The sequence below is a fragment of the Heptranchias perlo genome, chromosome 1 (genome assembly GCF_035084215.1).
Source record: "Heptranchias perlo isolate sHepPer1 chromosome 1, sHepPer1.hap1, whole genome shotgun sequence".
Taxonomy (NCBI): Eukaryota; Metazoa; Chordata; class Chondrichthyes; order Hexanchiformes; family Hexanchidae; genus Heptranchias; species Heptranchias perlo.
In genome coordinates this window covers 105,257,514-105,273,910 of record NC_090325.1, presented here as the reverse complement: position 1 = coordinate 105,273,910, position 16,397 = coordinate 105,257,514, and the positions used below count along the sequence as shown (strand labels likewise).

General features: G+C 49.9%; 1 protein-coding gene across 3 annotated transcripts in view; it reads left to right on the top strand.

Moving 5' to 3' along the window:
• The first annotated feature begins 1,555 nt into the window (after nucleotides 1–1,555).
• The window catches only part of LOC137337159 (PACRG-like protein), an 83,927-nt gene continuing 69,085 nt past the window's right edge, over nucleotides 1,556–16,397 (top strand). Inside the window, exon 1 of one of the 3 annotated variants that reach the window (XM_068001736.1) lies at nucleotides 1,556–1,629. The gene's annotated coding sequence lies outside the window, so the exon portion shown is untranslated. Of the gene's footprint in view, nucleotides 1,630–12,059; nucleotides 12,084–16,397 lie in introns of those variants that run through there. The other 2 variants (XM_068001761.1, XM_068001752.1) reach the window with 2 other exon arrangements.

Sequence of the window (16,397 nt, the reverse complement as noted above, 5' to 3'; positions counted from 1 at the left end):
CAGTGGCTAGAGTCATACCTAGCACAAAGGAAGATGGTAGTGGTTGTTGGAGGCCAATCATCTCAGCCCGAGGACATCGCTGCAGGAGTTCCTCAGGGCAGTGTCCTAGGCCCAACCATCTTCAGTTGCTTCATCAATGACCTCCCCTCCATAAGGTCAGAAATGGGGATGTTCGCTGATGATTGCACAGTGTTCAGTTCCATTTGCAACCCATCAGATAATGAAACAGTCTGTGCCCGCATGCAGCAAGACCCGGTCAACAGCCAGGCTTAATCTGATAAGTGGCGAGTAACATTCGCGCCAGGCAATGACCATATCCAATAAGTCTAACCACCTCTCCTTGACATTCAATGGCATTACCATTGCCGAATTTCCACCTTCAACATCCTGGGGATCACCATTGACCAGAAACTTAATTGGACTGGCTACAAGAGCAGGTCAGAGGCTGGGTATTCTGTGGCGACTGACTCACTTCCTGACTCCCCAAAGCCTTTCCACCACCTACAAGGCGGGAGTGTGATGGAATATTCTCCACTGGCCTGGATGAGTGCAGCTCCAACAACACTCAAGAAGCTCGACACCATCCACGACAAAGCAGCCCACTTGATTAGCACCCCATCCACCACCCTAAACATTCACTCCCTTCACCACTCGCGGACCGTGGCTGCAGTGTGTACCACCTACAGGATGCACTGCAACAACTCGCCAAAGCTTCTTCAACAGCACTTCCCAAACCCGCGACCTCTACCACACAGATGGACAAGGGCGGCAGGCACATAGGAGCAACATCCTGGAACTCCCTTCCTAACAGCACTGTGGGAGAACCTTCACCACGTGGACTGCTGCGGTTCAAGGCGGCGGCGGTGGCTCACCACCCCCTTCTCAAGGGCAATTAGTGATGGGCAATAAATTCTGGCCTTGCCAGCGATGCCCACATCCCATGAACAAATTTTTTTTAAAAACTCATTAACCAAGCAGATCTTACAATTGATGAGAAAATGGAGAATAGTTGCTTTACGCAGCGGAACATGTATTGGGTGGTAAGAGTGACAGTCACTTGACCTGATCTACACTTAGCCACTTTTCTTCAGTCGCTCATTTACTAGTGTAAGTTGAATGTACTGTATGTAATTGAACAGTCACTATGCACCCCTCATTGCCACGTTCCTCCAGTCACTTAGTGAAAGGCAAGTCACTCATTGGAACTGTCAATCACCAGCACTGTTTAAAATTTCCACCTAATCTGATGTGCCTCACTCTTAAAAATAAACACTTTGCCCAGTGTTTAACTGGGTTTGCAAAGTTTGCAAAATCTGATGTAAAAGTCGCACAACATTCTCAAAATAATACAGCAAAAAAACACACAAATCATCGTAAATACACGAATGCAGCTGGAGGGATTGTTCTATGAAAATTAAATGTATCCAAATTGCTTTAAAATCCAATAACAGGGGAACTACAACAAAAAACCTCTTCAACAGAGAGTGGCGGCGGGGAGTCGCGGGATTTCGATTTCGCGTTTGGATCAGAAACAGGCGGATTCCGTAGAGTGAGAGAGCGGTGCCGGGCAACGGAGAGAGAGAAAGAGAAAACCGGAGAGAGAGAGAGAGAGAGGAAACTGGAGAGAAGGTGAGAGAGAGAGAGAGAGGAAACTGGAGAGAAGGTGAGAGAGAGAGAGAGAGGAAACTGGAGAGAAGGTGAGAGAGAGAGAGAGGAAACTGGAGAGAAGGTGAGAGAGAGAGAGAGGAAACTGGAGAGAAGGTGAGAGAGAGAGAGAGGAAACTGGAGAGAAGGTGAGAGAGAGAGAGAGGAAACTGGAGAGAAGGTGAGAGAGAGAGAGAGAGGAAACTGGAGAGAAGAGAGAGAGAGAGAGAGAGAGGAAACTGGAGAGAAGGTGAGAGAGAGAGAGAGGAAACTGGAGAGAAGGTGAGAGAGAGAGAGAGAGGAAACTGGAGAGAAGGTGAGAGAGAGAGAGAGAGGAAACTGGAGAGAAGGTGAGAGAGAGAGAGAGGAAACTGGAGAGAAGGAGAGAGAGAGAGAGAGGAAACTGGAGAGAAGGTGAGAGAGAGAGAGAGAGGAAACTGGAGAGAAGGTGAGAGAGAGAGAGAGGAAACTGGAGAGAAGTAGAGAGAGAGAGAGAGGAAACTGGAGAGAAGGAGAGAGAGAGAGAGAGGAAACTGGAGAGAAGGTGAGAGAGAGAGAGAGGAAACTGGAGAGAAGGTGAGAGAGAGAGAGAGGAAACTGGAGAGAAGGTGAGAGAGAGAGAGAGAGGAAACTGGAGAGAAGGTGAGAGAGAGGGAGGAAACTGGAGAGAAAGTGAGAGAGAGAGAGAGGAAACTGGAGAGAAGGTGAGAGAGAGAGAGGAAACTGGAGAGAAGAGAGAGAGAGAGAGAGAGGAAACTGGAGAGAAGGTGAGAGAGAGAGAGAGAGGAAACTGGAGAGAAGGTGAGAGAGAGAGAGAGGAAACTGGAGAGAAGGTGAGAGAGAGAGAGAGGAAACTGGGGAGAAGGTGAGAGAGAGAGAGAGAGGAAACTGGAGAGAAGGTGAGAGAGAGAGAGAGGAAACTGGAGAGAAGGTGAGAGAGAGAGAGAGAGAGAGGAAACTGGAGAGAAGGTGAGAGAGAGAGAGAGGAAACTGGAGAGAAGGTGAGAGAGAGAGAGAGAGGAAACTGGAGAGAAGAGAGAGAGAGAGAGAGAGGAAACTGGAGAGAAGGTGAGAGAGAGAGAGAGGAAACTGGAGAGAAGAGAGAGAGAGAGAGAGAGGAAACTGGAGAGAAGAGAGAGAGAGAGAGAGGAAACTGGAGAGAAGAGAGAGAGAGAGAGAGGAAACTGGAGAGAAGAGAGAGAGAGAGAGAGGAAACTGGAGAGAAGGTGAGAGAGAGAGGAAACTGGAGAGAAGGTGAGAGAGAGAAAGAGAGAGGAAACTGGAGAGAAGGTGAGAGAGAGAGAGAGAGGAAACTGGAGAGAAGGTGAGAGAGAGAGAGAGGAAACTGGAGAGAAGGTGAGAGAGAGAGAGAGGAAACTGGAGAGAAGGTGAGAGAGAGAGAGGAAACTGGAGAGAAGGTGAGAGAGAGAGAGGAAACTGGAGAGAAGAGAGAGAGAGAGAGGAAACTGGAGAGAAGAGAGAGAGAGAGAGAGGAAACTGGAGAGAAGGTGAGAGAGAGAGGAAACTGGAGAGAAGGTGAGAGAGAGAGAGAGAGGAAACTGGAGAGAAGGTGAGAGAGAGAGAGAGGAAACTGGAGAGAAGGTGAGAGAGAGAGAGAGGAAACTGGAGAGAAGGTGAGAGAGAGAGAGAGAGGAAACTGGAGAGAAGGTGAGAGAGAGAGAGAGGAAACTGGAGAGAAGGTGAGAGAGAGAGAGAGAGGAAACTGGAGAGAAGGAGAGAGAGAGAGAGGAAATTGGAGAGAAAGTGAGAGAGAGAGAGAGGAAACTGGAGAGAAGGTGAGAGAGAGAGAGAGGAAACTGGAGAGAAGGTGAGAGAGAGAGAGAGAGGAAACTGGAGAGAAGGTGAGAGAGAGAGAGAGGAAACTGGAGAGAAGGTGAGAGAGAGAGAGAGGAAACTGGAGAGAAGGTGAGAGAGAGAGAGGAAACTGGAGAGAAGAGAGAGAGAGAGAGGAAACTGGAGAGAAGAGAGAGAGAGAGAGAGGAAACTGGAGAGAAGGTGAGAGAGAGAGGAAACTGGAGAGAAGGTGAGAGAGAGAAAGAGAAAACCGGAGAGAAGGTGAGAGAGAGAGAGAGGAAACTGGAGAGAAGGTGAGAGAGAGAGAGAGAGGAAACTGGAGAGAAGGTGAGAGAGAGAGAGAGGAAACTGGAGAGAAGGTGAGAGAGAGAGAGAGGAAACTGGAGAGAAGGTGAGAGAGAGAGAGAGGAAACTGGAGAGAAGAGAGAGAGAGAGAGGAAACTGGAGAGAAGAGAGAGAGAGGAAACTGGAGAGAAGGTGAGAGAGAGAGAGAGGAAACTGGAGAGAAGGTGAGAGAGAGAGAGGAAACTGGAGAGAAGGTGAGAGAGAGAGGAAACTGGAGAGAAGGTGAGAGAGAGAGAGAGAGGAAACTGGAGAGAAGGTGAGAGAGAGAGAGAGAGAGAGGAAACTGGAGAGAAGGTGAGAGAGAGAGAGAGAGAGGAAACTGGAGAGAAGGTGAGAGAGAGAGAGAGAGGAAACTGGAGAGAAGGTGAGAGAGAGAGAGAGGAAACTGGAGAGAAGGTGAGAGAGAGAGAGAGGAAACTGGAGAGAAGGAGAGAGAGAGAGAGAGGAAACTGGAGAGAAGGTGAGAGAGAGAGAGAGAGAGGAAACTGGAGAGAAGGAGAGAGAGAGAGAGAGGAAACTGGAGAGAAGGAGAGAGAGAGAGAGAGGAAACTGGAGAGAAGGTGAGAGAGAGAGAGAGGAAACTGGAGAGAAGGTGAGAGAGAGAGAGAGGAAACTGGAGAGAAGGTGAGAGAGAGAGAGAGAGGAAACTGGAGAGAAGGTGAGAGAGAGGGAGGAAACTGGAGAGAAGAGAGAGAGAGAGAGAGAGGAAACTGGAGAGAAGGTGAGAGAGAGAGAGAGAGGAAACTGGAGAGAAGGTGAGAGAGAGAGAGAGGAAACTGGAGAGAAGGTGAGAGAGAGAGAGAGGAAACTGGAGAGAAGGTGAGAGAGAGAGAGAGAGGAAACTGGAGAGAAGGTGAGAGAGAGAGAGAGAGGAAACTGGAGAGAAGGTGAGAGAGAGAGAGAGAGAGGAAACTGGAGAGAAGGTGAGAGAGAGAGAGAGGAAACTGGAGAGAAGGTGAGAGAGAGAGAGAGAGGAAACTGGAGAGAAGAGAGAGAGAGAGAGAGGAAACTGGAGAGAAGGTGAGAGAGAGAGAGAGGAAACTGGAGAGAAGAGAGAGAGAGAGAGAGAGGAAACTGGAGAGAAGAGAGAGAGAGAGAGAGAGAGGAAACTGGAGAGAAGAGAGAGAGAGAGAGAGGAAACTGGAGAGAAGAGAGAGAGAGAGAGAGGAAACTGGAGAGAAGGTGAGAGAGAGAGGAAACTGGAGAGAAGGTGAGAGAGAGAAAGAGAGAGGAAACTGGAGAGAAGGTGAGAGAGAGAGAGAGAGGAAACTGGAGAGAAGGTGAGAGAGAGAGAGAGGAAACTGGAGAGAAGGTGAGAGAGAGAGAGAGGAAACTGGAGAGAAGGTGAGAGAGAGAGAGGAAACTGGAGAGAAGGTGAGAGAGAGAGAGGAAACTGGAGAGAAGAGAGAGAGAGAGAGGAAACTGGAGAGAAGAGAGAGAGAGAGAGAGGAAACTGGAGAGAAGGTGAGAGAGAGAGGAAACTGGAGAGAAGGTGAGAGAGAGAGAGAGAGGAAACTGGAGAGAAGGTGAGAGAGAGAGAGAGGAAACTGGAGAGAAGGTGAGAGAGAGAGAGAGGAAACTGGAGAGAAGAGAGAGAGAGAGAGGAAACTGGAGAGAAGAGAGAGAGAGAGAGAAAACTGGAGAGAGGAGAGAGAGAGGAAACTGGAGAGAAGGTGAGAGAGAGAGAGAGGAAACTGGAGAGAAGGTGAGAGAGAGAGGAAACTGCAGAGAAGGTGAGAGAGAGAAAGAGAAAACCGGAGAGAAGGTGAGAGAGAGAAAGAGAAAACCGGAGAGAAGGTGAGAGAGAGAGAGAGGAAACTGGAGAGAAGGTGAGAGAGAGAGAGAGAGGAAACTGGAGAGAAGGTGAGAGAGAGAGAGAGGAAACTGGAGAGAAGGTGAGAGAGAGAGAGAGAGGAAACTGGAGAGAAGAGAGAGAGAGAGAGGAAACTGGAGAGAAGAGAGAGAGAGAGAGGAAACTGGAGAGAAGAGAGAGAGAGAGAGGAAACTGGAGAGAAGAGAGAGAGAGAGAGAGGAAACTGGAGAGAAGGTGAGAGAGAGAGAGAGAGAGGAAACCGGAGAGAAGGAGAGAGAGAGAGGGGAAACCGGAGAGAAGGTGAGAGAGAGAGAGAGAGGAAACCGGAGAGAAGGTGAGAGAGAGAGAGAGAGAGAGGAAACTGGAGAGAAGGAGAGAGAGAGAGAGAGAGAGAGGAAACTGGAGAGAAGGAGAGAGAGAGAGAGAGAGGAAACTGGAGAGAAGGAGAGAGAGAGAGAGAGAGGAAACCGGAGAGAAGGTGAGAGAGAGAGAGAGAGGAAACCGGAGAGAAGGAGAGAGAGAGAGAGAGAGGAAACCGGAGAGAAGGAGAGAGAGAGAGAGAGAGGAAACTGGAGAGAAGGAGAGAGAGAGAGAGAGAGGAAACTGGAGAGAAGGTGAGAGAGAGAGAGAGAGGAAACTGGAGAGAAGGTGAGAGAGAGAGAGAGAGGAAACCGGAGAGAAGGAGAGAGAGAGAGAGAGGAAACCGGAGAGAAGGAGAGAGAGAGAGAGAGAGAGGAAACTGGAGAGAAGGTGAGAGAGAGAGAGAGGAAACCGGAGAGAAGGTGAGAGAGAGAGAGAGAGGAAACCGGAGAGAAGGTGCGAGAGAGAGAGAGGAAACCGGAGAGAAGGTGAGAGAGAGAGAGAGAGGAAACCGGAGAGAAGGAGAGAGAGAGAGAGAGAGAGGAAACTGGAGAGAAGGTGAGAGAGAGAGAGAGAGGAAACCGGAGAGAAGGTGAGAGAGAGAGAGAGGAAACCGGAGAGAAGGTGAGAGAGAGAGAGAGAGGAAACCGGAGAGAAGGAGAGAGAGAGAGAGAGGAAACCGGAGAGAAGGAGAGAGAGAGAGAGAGAGGAAACTGGAGAGAAGGAGAGAGAGAGAGAGAGAGAGGAAACTGGAGAGAAGGTGAGAGAGAGAGAGAGAGGAAACTGGAGAGAAGGTGAGAGAGAGAGAGAGAGGAAACTGGAGAGAAGAGAGAGAGAGAGAGAGGAAACTGGAGAGAAGGTGAGAGAGAGAGAGAGGAAACTGGAGAGAAGGTGAGAGAGAGAGAGAGAGGAAACTGGAGAGAAGGTGAGAGAGAGAGAGAGAGGAAACTGGAGAGAAGGTGAGAGAGAGGAAACTGGAGAGAAGGAGAGAGAGAGAGAGAGGAAACTGGAGAGAAGGTGAGAGAGAGAGAGAGAGAGAGAGGAAACTGGAGAGAAGGTGAGAGAGGGAAAGAGAAAACCGGAGAGAAGGTGAGAGAGAGAGAGAGGAAACTGGAGAGAAGGTGAGAGAGAGAGAGAGAGGAAACTGGAGAGAAGGTGAGAGAGAGAGAGAGAGGAAACTGGAGAGAAGGTGAGAGAGAGAGAGAGAGGAAACTGGAGAGAAGGTGAGAGAGAGAGAGAGAGGAAACCGGAGAGAAGGAGAGAGAGAGAGGGGAAACTGGAGAGAAGGTGAGAGAGAGAGAGAGGAAACTGGAGAGAAGGTGAGAGAGAGAGAGAGGAAACTGGAGAGAAGGTGAGAGAGAGAGAGAGGAAACTGGAGAGAAGAGAGAGAGAGAGAGAGGAAACTGGAGAGAAGAGAGAGAGAGAGAGAGGAAACTGGAGAGAAGGTGAGAGAGAGAGGAAACTGGAGAGAAGAGAGAGAGAGAGAGAGGAAACTGGAGAGAAGGTGAGAGAGAGAGGAAACTGGAGAGAAGGTGAGAGAGAGAAAGAGAGAGGAAACTGGAGAGAAGGTGAGAGAGAGAGAGAGAGGAAACTGGAGAGAAGGTGAGAGAGAGAGAGAGGAAACTGGAGAGAAGGTGAGAGAGAGAGAGAGGAAACTGGAGAGAAGGTGAGAGAGAGAGAGGAAACTGGAGAGAAGGTGAGAGAGAGAGAGGAAACTGGAGAGAAGAGAGAGAGAGAGAGGAAACTGGAGAGAAGAGAGAGAGAGAGAGAGGAAACTGGAGAGAAGGTGAGAGAGAGAGGAAACTGGAGAGAAGGTGAGAGAGAGAGAGAGAGGAAACTGGAGAGAAGGTGAGAGAGAGAGAGAGGAAACTGGAGAGAAGGTGAGAGAGAGAGAGAGGAAACTGGAGAGAAGGTGAGAGAGAGAGAGAGAGGAAACTGGAGAGAAGGTGAGAGAGAGAGAGAGGAAACTGGAGAGAAGGTGAGAGAGAGAGAGAGAGGAAACTGGAGAGAAGGAGAGAGAGAGAGAGGAAATTGGAGAGAAGGTGAGAGAGAGAGAGAGGAAACTGGAGAGAAGGTGAGAGAGAGAGAGAGGAAACTGGAGAGAAGGTGAGAGAGAGAGAGAGAGGAAACTGGAGAGAAGGTGAGAGAGAGAGAGAGGAAACTGGAGAGAAGGTGAGAGAGAGAGAGAGGAAACTGGAGAGAAGGTGAGAGAGAGAGAGGAAACTGGAGAGAAGAGAGAGAGAGAGAGGAAACTGGAGAGAAGAGAGAGAGAGAGAGAGGAAACTGGAGAGAAGGTGAGAGAGAGAGGAAACTGGAGAGAAGGTGAGAGAGAGAAAGAGAAAACCGGAGAGAAGGTGAGAGAGAGAGAGAGGAAACTGGAGAGAAGGTGAGAGAGAGAGAGAGAGGAAACTGGAGAGAAGGTGAGAGAGAGAGAGAGGAAACTGGAGAGAAGGTGAGAGAGAGAGAGAGGAAACTGGAGAGAAGGTGAGAGAGAGAGAGAGGAAACTGGAGAGAAGAGAGAGAGAGAGAGGAAACTGGAGAGAAGAGAGAGAGAGGAAACTGGAGAGAAGGTGAGAGAGAGAGAGAGGAAACTGGAGAGAAGGTGAGAGAGAGAGAGGAAACTGGAGAGAAGGTGAGAGAGAGAGGAAACTGGAGAGAAGGTGAGAGAGAGAGAGAGAGGAAACTGGAGAGAAGGTGAGAGAGAGAGAGAGAGAGAGGAAACTGGAGAGAAGGTGAGAGAGAGAGAGAGAGAGGAAACTGGAGAGAAGGTGAGAGAGAGAGAGAGAGGAAACTGGAGAGAAGGTGAGAGAGAGAGAGAGGAAACTGGAGAGAAGGTGAGAGAGAGAGAGAGGAAACTGGAGAGAAGGAGAGAGAGAGAGAGAGGAAACTGGAGAGAAGGTGAGAGAGAGAGAGAGAGAGGAAACTGGAGAGAAGGAGAGAGAGAGAGAGAGGAAACTGGAGAGAAGGAGAGAGAGAGAGAGGAAACTGGAGAGAAGGTGAGAGAGAGAGAGAGGAAACTGGAGAGAAGGTGAGAGAGAGAGAGAGGAAACTGGAGAGAAGGTGAGAGAGAGAGAGAGAGGAAACTGGAGAGAAGGTGAGAGAGAGGGAGGAAACTGGAGAGAAGAGAGAGAGAGAGAGAGAGGAAACTGGAGAGAAGGTGAGAGAGAGAGAGAGGAAACTGGAGAGAAGGTGAGAGAGAGAGAGAGGAAACTGGAGAGAAGGTGAGAGAGAGAGAGAGGAAACTGGAGAGAAGGTGAGAGAGAGAGAGAGAGGAAACTGGAGAGAAGGTGAGAGAGAGAGAGAGAGGAAACTGGAGAGAAGGTGAGAGAGAGAGAGAGAGAGGAAACTGGAGAGAAGGTGAGAGAGAGAGAGAGGAAACTGGAGAGAAGGTGAGAGAGAGAGAGAGAGGAAACTGGAGAGAAGAGAGAGAGAGAGAGAGGAAACTGGAGAGAAGGTGAGAGAGAGAGAGAGGAAACTGGAGAGAAGAGAGAGAGAGAGAGAGAGGAAACTGGAGAGAAGAGAGAGAGAGAGAGAGAGAGGAAACTGGAGAGAAGAGAGAGAGAGAGAGAGGAAACTGGAGAGAAGAGAGAGAGAGAGAGAGGAAACTGGAGAGAAGGTGAGAGAGAGAGAGGAAACTGGAGAGAAGGTGAGAGAGAGAAAGAGAGAGGAAACTGGAGAGAAGGTGAGAGAGAGAGAGAGAGGAAACTGGAGAGAAGGTGAGAGAGAGAGAGAGGAAACTGGAGAGAAGGTGAGAGAGAGAGAGAGGAAACTGGAGAGAAGGTGAGAGAGAGAGAGGGAAACTGGAGAGAAGGTGAGAGAGAGAGAGAGGAAACTGGAGAGAAGGAGAGAGAGAGAGAGGAAACTGGAGAGAAGAGAGAGAGAGAGAGAGGAAACTGGAGAGAAGGTGAGAGAGAGAGGAAACTGGAGAGAAGGTGAGAGAGAGAGAGAGAGGAAACTGGAGAGAAGGTGAGAGAGAGAGAGAGGAAACTGGAGAGAAGGTGAGAGAGAGAGAGAGGAAACTGGAGAGAAGAGAGAGAGAGAGAGGAAACTGGAGAGAAGAGAGAGAGAGAGAGAAAACTGGAGAGAGGAGAGAGAGAGGAAACTGGAGAGAAGGTGAGAGAGAGAGAGAGGAAACTGGAGAGAAGGTGAGAGAGAGAGGAAACTGCAGAGAAGGTGAGAGAGAGAAAGAGAAAACCGGAGAGAAGGTGAGAGAGAGAAAGAGAAAACCGGAGAGAAGGTGAGAGAGAGAGAGAGGAAACTGGAGAGAAGGTGAGAGAGAGAGAGAGAGGAAACTGGAGAGAAGGTGAGAGAGAGAGAGAGGAAACTGGAGAGAAGGTGAGAGAGAGAGAGAGAGGAAACTGGAGAGAAGAGAGAGAGAGAGAGGAAACTGGAGAGAAGAGAGAGAGAGAGAGGAAACTGGAGAGAAGAGAGAGAGAGAGAGGAAACTGGAGAGAAGAGAGAGAGAGAGAGAGGAAACTGGAGAGAAGGTGAGAGAGAGAGAGAGAGAGGAAACCGGAGAGAAGGAGAGAGAGAGAGAGGGGAAACCGGAGAGAAGGTGAGAGAGAGAGAGAGAGGAAACCGGAGAGAAGGTGAGAGAGAGAGAGAGAGAGGAAACTGGAGAGAAGGAGAGAGAGAGAGAGAGAGAGAGGAAACTGGAGAGAAGGAGAGAGAGAGAGAGAGAGGAAACTGGAGAGAAGGAGAGAGAGAGAGAGAGAGGAAACCGGAGAGAAGGTGAGAGAGAGAGAGAGAGGAAACCGGAGAGAAGGAGAGAGAGAGAGAGAGAGGAAACCGGAGAGAAGGAGAGAGAGAGAGAGAGAGGAAACTGGAGAGAAGGAGAGAGAGAGAGAGAGAGGAAACTGGAGAGAAGGTGAGAGAGAGAGAGAGGAAACTGGAGAGAAGGTGAGAGAGAGAGAGAGAGGAAACCGGAGAGAAGGAGAGAGAGAGAGAGAGGAAACCGGAGAGAAGGAGAGAGAGAGAGAGAGAGAGGAAACTGGAGAGAAGGTGAGAGAGAGAGAGAGGAAACCGGAGAGAAGGTGAGAGAGAGAGAGAGAGGAAACCGGAGAGAAGGTGCGAGAGAGAGAGAGGAAACCGGAGAGAAGGTGAGAGAGAGAGAGAGAGGAAACCGGAGAGAAGGAGAGAGAGAGAGAGAGAGAGGAAACTGGAGAGAAGGTGAGAGAGAGAGAGAGAGGAAACCGGAGAGAAGGTGAGAGAGAGAGAGAGGAAACCGGAGAGAAGGTGAGAGAGAGAGAGAGAGGAAACCGGAGAGAAGGAGAGAGAGAGAGAGAGGAAACCGGAGAGAAGGAGAGAGAGAGAGGAAACTGGAGAGAAGGAGAGAGAGAGAGAGAGGAAACTGGAGAGAAGGTGAGAGAGAGAGAGAGAGGAAACTGGAGAGAAGGTGAGAGAGAGAGAGAGAGGAAACTGGAGAGAAGAGAGAGAGAGAGAGAGGAAACTGGAGAGAAGGTGAGAGAGAGAGAGAGGAAACTGGAGAGAAGGTGAGAGAGAGAGAGAGAGGAAACTGGAGAGAAGGTGAGAGAGAGAGAGAGAGGAAACTGGAGAGAAGGTGAGAGAGAGGAAACTGGAGAGAAGGAGAGAGAGAGAGAGAGGAAACTGGAGAGAAGGTGAGAGAGAGAGAGAGAGAGAGAGGAAACTGGAGAGAAGGTGAGAGAGGGAAAGAGAAAACCGGAGAGAAGGTGAGAGAGAGAGAGAGGAAACTGGAGAGAAGGTGAGAGAGAGAGAGAGAGGAAACTGGAGAGAAGGTGAGAGAGAGAGAGAGAGGAAACTGGAGAGAAGGTGAGAGAGAGAGAGAGAGGAAACTGGAGAGAAGGTGAGAGAGAGAGAGAGAGGAAACCGGAGAGAAGGAGAGAGAGAGAGGGGAAACTGGAGAGAAGGTGAGAGAGAGAGAGAGGAAACTGGAGAGAAGGTGAGAGAGAGAGAGAGGAAACTGGAGAGAAGGTGAGAGAGAGAGAGAGGAAACTGGAGAGAAGAGAGAGAGAGAGAGAGGAAACTGGAGAGAAGAGAGAGAGAGAGAGAGGAAACTGGAGAGAAGGTGAGAGAGAGAGGAAACTGGAGAGAAGGTGAGAGAGAGAAAGAGAAAACCGGAGAGAAGGTGAGAGAGAGAAAGAGAAACCGGAGAGAAGGTGAGAGAGAGAGAGAGGAAACTGGAGAGAAGGTGAGAGAGAGAGAGAGAGGAAACTGGAGAGAAGGTGAGAGAGAGAGAGAGGAAACTGGAGAGAAGGTGAGAGAGAGAGAGAGAGAGGAAACCGGAGAGAAGGAGAGAGAGAGAGGGGAAACTGGAGAGAAGGTGAGAGAGAGAGAGAGGAAACTGGAGAGAAGGTGAGAGAGAGAGAGAGGAAACAGGAGAGAAGGTGAGAGAGAGAGAGAGGAAACTGGAGAGAAGGTGAGAGAGAGAGAGAGAGAGGAAACCGGAGAGAAGGAGAGAGAGAGAGGGGAAACTGGAGAGAAGGTGAGAGAGAGAGAGAGAGGAAACCGGAGAGAAGGTGAGAGAGAGAGAGAGAGGAAACTGGAGAGAAGGAGAGAGAGAGAGAGAGAGGAAACTGGAGAGAAGGAGAGAGAGAGAGAGAGAGGAAACCGGAGAGAAGGTGAGAGAGAGAGAGAGAGGAAACCGGAGAGAAGGAGAGAGAGAGAGAGAGGAAACCGGAGAGAAGGAGAGAGAGAGAGAGAGAGGAAACTGGAGAGAAGGAGAGAGAGAGAGAGAGGAAACTGGAGAGAAGGTGAGAGAGAGAGAGAGAGGAAACTGGAGAGAAGGTGAGAGAGAGAGAGAGAGGAAACCGGAGAGAAGGAGAGAGAGAGAGAGAGGAAACCGGAGAGAAGGAGAGAGAGAGAGAGAGAGGAAACTGGAGAGAAGGTGAGAGAGAGAGAGAGGAAACCGGAGAGAAGGTGAGAGAGAGAGAGGAAACCGGAGAGAAGGTGAGAGAGAGAGAGAGGAAACCGAGAGAAGGTGAGAGAGAGAGAGAGAGGAAACCGGAGAGAAGGAGAGAGAGAGAGAGAGGAAACTGGAGAGAAGGTGAGAGAGAGAGAGAGAGAGGAAACCGGAGAGAAGGTGAGAGAGAGAGAGAGAGGAAACCGGAGAGAAGGTGAGAGAGAGAGAGAGAGGAAACCGGAGAGAAGGAGAGAGAGAGAGAGGAAACTGGAGAGAAGGAGAGAGAGAGAGAGAGAGGAAACTGGAGAGAAGGAGAGAGAGAGAGAGAGGAAACTGGAGAGAAGGTGAGAGAGAGAGAGAGAGGAAACTGGAGAGAAGGTGAGAGAGAGAGAGAGAGGAAACTGGAGAGAAGAGAGAGAGAGAGAGGAAACTGGAGAGAAGGTGAGAGAGAGAGAGAGGAAACTGGAGAGAAGGTGAGAGAGAGAGAGAGAGGAAACTGGAGAGAAGGTGAGAGAGAGAGAGAGAGGAAACTGGAGAGAAGGTGAGAGAGAGAGAGAGGAAACTGGAGAGAAGGAGAGAGAGAGAGAGGAAACTGGAGAGAAGGTGAGAGAGAGAGAGAGAGGAAACTGGAGAGAAGGTGAGAGAGAGAGAGAGGAAACTGGAGAGAAGGTGAGAGAGAGAGAGGGGAAACTGGAGAGAAGGTGAGAGAGAGTGAGAGGAAACTGGAGAGAAGGTGAGAGAGAGAGAGAGAGGAAACTGGAGAGAAGGTGAGAGAGAGAGAGAGGAAACTGGAGAGAAGGAGAGAGAGAGAGAGAGGAAACTGGAGAGAAGGTGAGAGAGAGAGAGGAAACTGGAGAGAAGGTGAGAGAGAGAGAGAGAGGAAACTGGAGAGAAGGTGAGAGAGAGAGAGAGGAAACTGGAGAGAAGGAGAGAGAGAGAGAGAGAGGAAACTGGAGAGAAGGTGAGAGAGAGAGAGAGGAAACTGGAGAGAAGGTGAGAGAGAGAGAGAGAGGAAACTGGAGAGAAGGTGAGAGAGAGAGAGAGAGGAAACTGGAGAGAAGGTGAGAGAGAGAGAGAGAGAGGAAACTGGAGAGAAGGTGAGAGAGAGAGAGAGGAAACTGGAGAGAAGGTGAGAGAGAGAGAGAGGAAACTGGAGAGAAGTAGAGAGAGAGAGAGAGGAAACTGGAGAGAAGGAGAGAGAGAGAGAGGAAACTGGAGAGAAGGTGAGAGAGAGAGAGAGGAAACTGGAGAGAAGGTGAGAGAGAGAGAGAGGAAACTGGAGAGAAGGTGAGAGAGAGAGAGAGGAAACTGGAGAGAAGGTGAGAGAGAGAGGAGGAAACTGGAGAGAAGGTGAGAGAGAGAGAGAGGAAACTGGAGAGAAGGTGAGAGAGAGAGAGGAAACTGGAGAGAAGAGAGAGAGAGAGAGAGGAAACTGGAGAGAAGGTGAGAGAGAGAGAGAGGAAACTGGAGAGAAGGTGAGAGAGAGAGAGAGGAAACTGGAGAGAAGGTGAGAGAGAGAGAGAGGAAACTGGAGAGAAGGTGAGAGAGAGAGAGAGGAAACTGGAGAGAAGGTGAGAGAGAGAGAGAGAGGAAACTGGAGAGAAGGAGAGAGAGAGAGAGGAAACTGGAGAGAAGGTGAGAGAGAGAGAGAGGAAACTGGAGAGAAGGTGAGAGAGAGAGAGAGGAAACTGGAGAGAAGGTGAGAGAGAGAGAGAGGAAACTGGAGAGAAGGTGAGAGAGAGAGAGAGGAAACTGGAGAGAAGGTGAGAGAGAGAGAGAGGAAACTGGAGAGAAGGTGAGAGAGAGAGAGGAAACTGGAGAGAAGTGAGAGAGAGAGAGAGGAAACTGGAGAGAAGGTGAGAGAGAGAGAGAGGAAACTGGAGAGAAGGTGAGAGAGAGAGAGGAAACTGGAGAGAAGGTGAGAGAGAGAGAGAGGAAACTGGAGAGAAGGTGAGAGAGAGAGAGAGGAAACTGGAGAGAAGGTGAGAGAGAGAGAGAGAGGAACTGGAGAGAAGGTGAGAGAGAGAGAGAGAGGAAACTGGAGAGAAGGTGAGAGAGAGAGAGAGGAAACTGGAGAGAAGGTGAGAGAGAGAGAGAGGAAACTGGAGAGAAGGTGAGAGAGAGAGAGAGGAAACTGGAGAGAGAGAGAGAGAGGAAACTGGAGAGAAGGTGAGAGAGAGAGAGAGGAAACTGGAGAGAAGGTGAGAGAGAGAGAGAGGAAACTGGAGAGAAGGTGAGAGAGAGAGAGAGGAAACTGGAGAGAAGGTGAGAGAGAGAGAGAGGAAACTGGAGAGAAGGTGAGAGAGAGAGAGAGGAAACTGGAGAGAAGGTGAGAGAGAGAGAGAGGAAACTGGAGAGAAGGTGAGAGAGAGAGAGAGAGGAAACTGGAGAGAAGGTGAGAGAGAGAGAGAGAGGAAACTGGAGAGAAGGTGAGAGAGAGAGAGAGAGAGGAAACTGGAGAGAAGGTGAGAGAGAGAGAGAGGAAACTGGAGAGAAGGTGAGAGAGAGAGAGAGGAAACTGGAGAGAAGGTGAGAGAGAGAGAGAGGAAACTGGAGAGAAGGTGAGAGAGAGAGAGAGGAAACTGGAGAGAAGGTGAGAGAGAGAGAGAGGAAACTGGAGAGAAGGTGAGAGAGAGAGAGGAAACTGGAGAGAAGGTGAGAGAGAGAGAGAGGAAACTGGAGAGAAGGTGAGAGAGAGAGAGAGGAAACTGGAGAGAAGGTGAGAGAGAGAGAGAGAGGAAACTGGAGAGAAGGTGAGAGAGAGAGAGAGGAAACTGGAGAGAAGGTGAGAGAGAGAGAGGAAACTGGAGAGAAGGTGAGAGAGAGAGAGAGGAAACTGGAGAGAAGGTGAGAGAGAGAGAGAGGAAACTGGAGAGAAGAGAGAGAGAGAGAGAGAGGAAACTGGAGAGAAGGAGAGAGAGAGAGAGAGGAAACTGGAGAGAAGAGAGAGAGAGAGAGGAAACTGGAGAGAAGAGTGAGAGAGAGAGAGGAAACTGGAGAGAAGGTGAGAGAGAGAGAGAGGAAACTGGAGAGAAGGTGAGAGAGAGAGAGAGAGAGGAAACTGGAGAGAAGGTGAGAGAGAGAGAGAGGAAACTGGAGAGAAGGTGAGAGAGAGAGAGAGGAAACTGGAGAGAAGGTGAGAGAGAGAGAGAGGAAACTGGAGAGAAGGGAGAGAGAGAGAGAGAGGAAACTGGAGAGAAGGTGAGAGAGAGAGAGAGGAAACTGGAGAGAAGGTGAGAGAGAGAGAGAGAGAACTGGAGAGAGGTGAGAGAGAGAGAGAGGAAACTGGAGAGAAGGTGAGAGAGAGAGGAAACTGGAGAGAAGGTGAGAGAGAGAAGAGAGAGGAAACTGGAGAGAAGGTGAGAGAGAGAGAGAGAGGAAACTGAGAGAAGGTGAGAGAGAGAGAGAGAGGAAACTGGAGAGAAGGTGAGAGAGAGAGAGAGAGGAAACTGGAGAGAAGGTGAGAGAGAGAGAGAGGAAACTGGAGAGAAGGTGAGAGAGAGAGAGAGGAACTGGGGAGAAGGTGAGAGAGAGAGAGAA